This window comes from Octopus bimaculoides, chromosome 6 (assembly GCF_046866305.1).
Source record: "Octopus bimaculoides isolate indiv1 chromosome 6, ASM4686630v1, whole genome shotgun sequence".
Classification (NCBI taxonomy): Eukaryota; Metazoa; Mollusca; class Cephalopoda; order Octopoda; family Octopodidae; genus Octopus; species Octopus bimaculoides.
In genome coordinates this window covers 50,656,269-50,663,596 of record NC_142933.1, presented here as the reverse complement: position 1 = coordinate 50,663,596, position 7,328 = coordinate 50,656,269, and positions in this window count along the sequence as shown.

Here is a 7,328-nt window from a genome sequence, read left to right as displayed (position 1 = left end):
AAGAAATTGCAGTTTTAGTTCAATGTAAGGATAAGCATATTAAAAGGGGTCTGTGGGAAAACTCACTTAAATAAAAGGGGTCCTTGGAGTGAAACGGTTGGGAACCACTAGACGAAGGGAAAATACATTAGCTACACTGCTGTATGTCTCAGAGCTCATCAATTTAGTTTTATTATTAAATATTTTCGTTATTTAAATTCATTTGAAACCGAAGACATTGGTTTGAGATTGTATGCTTTTTTTTAATAATGGAAGACACTACCTACGTCAACAAAAGTCTTCTTGACTAAAAACAAATTCCATCATAAGCTAAAAATATTTGTTAATTAACAGTCGTCCATTTTATGTTTACTTAAGTGAAGGTGTAATATAATCTAGCTTTCATATAATCCAAAGATGATTCAATACAAGGTTGGATTTTGTTCTGTATAGCTCAAGGTCAGCGGATCTATTATCAACACTGTTCTGACCATAATTAATATTACATCTTTTTCTTTTCTTTTTTTTCCTATCATAAGGTATGTAGAACTTTTATTACACTGTGTTCTTCCTTTTTTTTTTAGGATGATGGGATGTAGTATTGACGAGATTTGTTTGATATTTCTCACAGGTTGAATCATCGCAAGGAAATTTCTATAGGCCTTAAGTTTTCCTTTCAGTTTCGTAAATATGAATTACAGAAACCAAAGTAATGTTCTTGCAATAAGCTGGACAGATTGTTAGAATAAAAATTTTAAATCGAAATAGCTTTAAACAAGTGAAGATATTGCTCAAGACGAATATTTAGCAAACGTTCGACTTCCACCGTGTTCGTATGCATAATCTACAGTAAAAAATACCAAAAAATTTTGTATCATAGAACAGAAAACTCATGAAATGAATCAACTATTACAGAACGTATTTTTCACGAATAGCAATACAAATCTTTTCAAACGTTTGACCACCTCACACTTATATGTACCATTATATCATCTCCACCCGAATTCTTTCAAGTAACTAGTTTAAAATATCTTTTACTATCATTTATCCACTCCGATTTTTTTTTTTGACATCAGAGACCAAAAAAGTCAATGTGTTGTGTATGTGCACGAGTGTTAGCAGGATTGACAAAATTCTCACATTAGTTTAAATGTATAATGGGCATGAAGGTTTAGATACCTGTGGAGTATCTCCTCCCATTATAATTGTTTTGTAGTTTCAAGGAGCTGGAACGGTTCGCCGATTTGTGACGTCCATGCGAAGCGAGGTGATGAGAATGGCTCCTTAGTACATCACACGGTTGATACAAGAAATATAAATAGAACAATGCATATATGTGCCAGAGGGAAATAAGAGACACAACCAGGTAGAATGTTTAAGAGAAGATTTATCGATATGTTAACATGTGTGATTGTGTGTGCGTCATTTATACAGGCTGTCATAAGAATATGTATGCGTGTGTATGTAGGCATAGATGTATGCGCGTTAAGAACATACAAGGATAGCGATGAAAAAAAAATTGTGAAAGAGTCTATAGCCATCGAAGTGAGGAGTAAGTTCAGACAAGAATAATAAACACCAGTTTGTAGTCAATTGCGCAGGATAGTTGAAATACTGTATCAAGAATTTGCGGCGATGATGCAGAGCCGGTTGCGGTACATGTCGCAAGCAATGCGTAGCGTAGCCATGTCAAACACCAAAAAGAAGGAAATTCGAGCTTACCTGTTCGTTCATCTTTCGAGGGGGATTATTCTCAGTATTTCTGAGACAGGTTCCCCACCCCCACTCCTTTCTTTCATACAAAAATGGTTCAACCGGCGTGTTAAATACCTTAGGCAGTTCTTTCAGTTCTGCTATCTCCTTTGGGTGTCTGTTTTTAAGTTCGTTGTATAGTTTTCGGGAGATTTTTCCCAACGTTACTGAGCGTCATTTTCTTGAAGAGGTGCGCTTCTAAAGAAACGCCGAAATAAATCACACCAGGTAACGTTTCAATGTCTTCTTACAGAAAATAAACCCCCACTTTTTAAGATAAAACAGTTTTGTTGTATAAGCGACATTGCCAACAATATTCATCGACATCCTTATATATTTCGTTAATTTGGAATTTTTTTGACATCTCAGGAGCCATTTATTTATTTATTTTAAATGAAGTCTTTTTCCGGCAGGTCACATCTAACATGTGCAAATATATAAAAAAATTTCCTCGCAATCCAAATATTGCAAGATACAGGGTGTTCGGGCTAAATTTGACGATTTTTTTGTCTCCTTTTTTCAATAACAACTTGGTGTATTGGTGGACATTCAACGGCGTTGGAGAGTATAAAGATGTAGGGACCTCGCTTCGCCTTGCCTAAGATTTGAAACCAAATCTACCCGCTTGTTGATGAAGAAACACTCGACTCCCTATGATCTGTGCTGGTCAAGGAAAGGCCTTTGTTTAAGGTTTGAGCTACATTACTGACCATGGTCTATATAGCAGAACTGTTCCTATCTCTTCCTCTTTTACGTCAGCCATAACCAAGAGCAGTATTTTCCTCGGCCGCAAGAAAGACGATGCCACCTTTATCCTTTCTAGTCAGCACCGTGCATTCTTTACTCTTTCACTCTCTACTGACAGCAACTTCTACACTATCAACTACTAACCAACGAACCATCTTTGTTGTCACTATCACTAGAATTGCTATTATCTCTTTAATTATATGTCGGGCAAACGGATAAATATATGTAAATAATATTTCTTCCTTCTTGGTGTTGATTCTTCGATGTTCACTGGTTACTCCGACGCAACAACCTTTAAGAGTTACATTTACACGCTACATTAGATAGTGGGCTACATCATATCGACCTGATATATCTTTCATCCAGTCCGCTACAAAGATTAGGGTTGTAACTGAGAAAATGTTAGCTGATACGGAGAGCGGGAAGCCATCTGAACTTTGGGAAAGACTGCTGCTCAATGCTGTGAACAATGTAAAAGACATGATATAGACAGCCAAAAAGCTGTAGCCAGCAGGTAGGGACTCAGCAAGTGTTCTGACTGCGTAAGCACACCGGAATTCACCCAACACTTGTAGGACAGGGCCTTAGACTCAATTCATACGGCTATGTGAAGCTGCTGGAAAATGTAGTCAATCCCTGGCTAAAGAAGGTTGCTGCTAGATGGCCATACGTGTGGCAGCAGGATTCAGCTTCTTGTCATACCTCGGAAAAGTCAAAAGTGGTTTCAGAGAATTCTTGTCTTCACTTGTCCCAATTTTTGGCCTCCTAAATCCCCCGATTGTAATCCCATACATTACTATGTATAGAGCGCAGTTCTGAAAGACACCAACAGCTCTGCATGTAACACCAAGGCCAAGCTGGTGACCAAGATCTTCCCACCATGAGGAACGCATGTACCAGATTCCAGGGCCGTCTTGATTCAGTAGTGGAAACTGATGGTGGCTAATTTGAATAATACTCTAAATATTTTTATTATTTTTTTAATCGCTTATGTTTTTGGATGGGATATTGTGTTTTCTTTTCTTTTTATGCAAACTGTCAAGCTTAGTCCGAACACCCTGTACATAACTAGGCTTATAACTTATATGAAATTATGCTGCTAGTCGTCAGCCAAAATTAATAATGTTCAATGAAAAAAAAAATAGGAAGTGCCTGTATAACTGAAACAAGGATCAGTTCCAGAGAAAATCCACCAATGTATACTCATGAACCTAAAAATAAATTTGCTAAAAATGAAAACTAGTGGTTCTTTGTCATTATTTTAAGTTGCCATGTCAGTCAATGTTCATTCTGTTAAAATGTTTGTTAACGTGTAATTTAGTGACCCAAAGCGAAATTAAATTGTAATTTAGTGACCCAAAACGAAATTAAATTGCGATAGAAACCGAAAATTATTACATTGAAATCCTACAATCTCGTTATATATATAACGCGAAAACGATGCATAGATCCTATACATGATCCCTGAACCTATTTCAGAACGTATGTTCGTATAAAAACTGTTAATAAAGCATCATTCGTTTCTACAATGTATACTGAGCTTCCTCTTGGTATCCACTGCTCTTCGATAGTCTGTGTGTGGATGCTCTCATCATTGGATGAATAAAATTTCAAGAATGATTCACAACAATGTATGTGGCCTCAACTAACAGAGGAAGCCTACCTATCGGATATCAAACACGTCGCTCGTAAAACCCATTGCATTATTACATGGAAAAATGCGAGCATGAAAAGTAATATTCTTAAGATTATAAACCTGGAAAAGTACAGGACAAGTTGTTACACCTGTAAAAGTATAGCACAAACTATTACTTATAGTAAAGTAAAGAATAAGAAACTTTTTACTTAAAACATTGCAGCAAAGAATGCCAGCTCTTCTAATTTATCTCTCTTTACAGTTCTCATCTTTTAAATTTATTGTACAAAACTGTTCAGCTAATTTGTAAGTTTGTCTAATTAGTCACCTTTTTCTGTATTTAAGGTAGTAAATTAGCCAAATTCTACTTAATTAAGTATAGTGTTATTTGTAAACTATAGAAAAATAAATTTTAACATTCAAATTTTAATTTTAGCTGCAATATTTTAAGCAAAAAGTTTTTTTCGTAGAAAGTGGGTTATACATCTTTAGATTGTATACCTGACTTTCTACTATAAAATTAAAGAAATAGACGGAACGCTGAACTCCAGACTAAACAACTCAAACAACATTTATTTAGGTGGTAAACATACATATCTTTTAGTTATGCATCTTTAGAGGTGAGAATGTCGAGCGTAAGACCGAAAGATGTAGAGACAGCTTTAAACACACGTCCATGCTCAATCGCTGTCCAGCGAGAAAGAGAATGAATTGAGTGGGAAACGCTTGCTTGTTTAATTCTACGCATGCGTAAGACTACGCATGCGCAGGCGTTACTACAGAGCTCCCTCGCCAGAGCGGAAACGCACGATAAATAAAATCTGTTAGAACGCCTGAGGCAGGATGGCCACTGAAAAACCACCCACAAGATGTGGTACAAACACACACAAAGAAAATTCAAAGAAATGAAATGTATACTTGTGAAATACATGCAACGTATAAATGAAATGACAAAACAACCGTGATGACAACTGTCCAGGAATACTGGAATCACGCGATGTAAAAGTCTGAGAGTTTGTTTTCCCTGAAAGGAAAGAAAATGTATGAGTGCACAAGTGTGTGTGTGAGAAAAAACACAGAACAAGTGAAAGTGTCTGTAGTATAGACTGCGAAAAATCCCAAAACACCGAGATAGAGTACATTGATGAAAACGTCGGCGCAGGAACTGCTCTAGCTGTGTTCTGTATGTGTGGTGGTAATGATATTGACAGTGGTAATGATTCAGTTGAAACTTGGCGACGTCGGGGGGAAAGCTTGTAATTGATAGTAGTAATTGTTGTCGTCACGGTGGTAATCTTGGTTGGCGCACGACGCTGGTGGCGAAAAGGCTGTTTGGTGATGAGTGTTTGAAGAGGTACGCTTTTACAGAACGATCGACAGACACACTTTCTGTACGACCATTAGCGAAAACCTCGAAGAAAAATTTTCTTAACCCAAGATGAAAGAACGACCGTGCGAAATGAATAACAAGAGTTATTGTGTGGCATAAAAGATGTATGTGTAATGTGAGAGTGTGAAATGCGACATATAAAAACATAAAAAGCAGGCCGTAAATCCTGTCTGTTTTTCGTGAGTGGAAAAAATCCACTCTAACAGAGACGAGAATAAAAACCGCGCTTGTTGAGTCGGAGATGTTGGTAATGAGTCAGTCTCCATGGCCGTATTTGTTCTTTAGTCGAGGTTCACCAGTTATAAGTTGGTAATCCGTAGTTCATGCTGCGTTTTTACTTCGTCGGGGGTCACCACTTTAGTAGAAAGTGGGTTATACATCTTTAGATTGTATACCTGACTTTCTACTATAAAATTAAAGAAATTGACGGAACGCTGAACTCCAGACTAAACAACTTAAACAACATTTATTTACTTGGTAAAACATACAAATCTTTAGTTATACATCTTTAGAGGTGAGAATAACGAGCTGTCGAGTATAAGACCGAAAGATGTAGAGACAGCTTTAAACACACGTCCATGCTCAATCGCTGGCCAGCGAGAAAGAGAATGAATTGAGAGGGAAACGCTTGCTTGTTTAATTCTACGCATGCGCAGGCGTTACTACAGTTTCTTATTCTTTACTTTACTTGAAGTAATAGTTTGTCCTATACTTTTACAGGTGTAATAACTTGTCCTGTACTTTTCCAGGTTTATAATCTTAAAAATATTACTTTTCATGCTCGCATTTTTCCATGTAGTCCATGATTTTTCCAGGCATTGCTGTTATAAGATAATTAATAATGTGTCAATTAATAATTTAGGATTTTACCTTATAAAATACTGGGTAGGGGTATACATTAGCCGCTATTTTTAGCGTGTCGAGAGACCAGGTAGAGGATCTTTCATTGGTTCGATTGCGTGATGAGATTTTTTTTTACACATATATGTAATATGTATATATATATCAAAGGCAGAAGTTAGAGAGCAAGTCAAAAGCTGAGAGTTTTGTGTATTGGCACTTATCAAACACGAATTTGTCCATTGTCACTCTGTAAGTTGTGACGAAATAACTTCTAAAATACAAAATTTTGTCAAAAACGTTAAGAGTAAATAATCTGTACGTCAAAGTCGACCTCGGCGAAATTTGAACTCAAAAAACGTAACGACAGACGAAATACAGTTAAGCATTCCACGCGGCGCGCTAATATTTCTGTCAGAAAGTAAACATTGGTTTTAGAAATATATTCTTTATTCTTATAGCTGAAGCGTTATTCCCTTACTCTCTTACTTACTGACAGGAAATTTCGTAACATTTTACCTCATAACTCTTCATCTACAAAATTTTGTTCAATGCGACTAGTGATTCTGAATTCCTCATAAAGTTTTCTGTCATTTAAGCCTAAGAAAAGTATACTTTTATTTTAAAATTAATAAGTTTATGCTAATTGAAGGTGAATAGGTGCCTTACTGCTCCCCTTGGGGTCGCAGATATTTTGATGTAACTTTTTTTTCTATTGAACCAAATCTCAAACTATTTATGCCAAAGTGTAGCTGTGGAAGTGTCCTCTTTAAAACTGTTAACAGTTTGCAATTTAGTTGAGAACTGAATTAGTGGTGAAGCTTGGAAGCTGCTGCGATTGACGAAATGGTGGACTTAAGAATATATTCAACCACTACCGTAGTTGAATGATAATGGACCAAAGTATTTCGCACGTACGATCGAGGATCTCAATCAGGCAGTATTTTCTTGTACCATTTTCTATTGCAATGAAATTCCATTCTC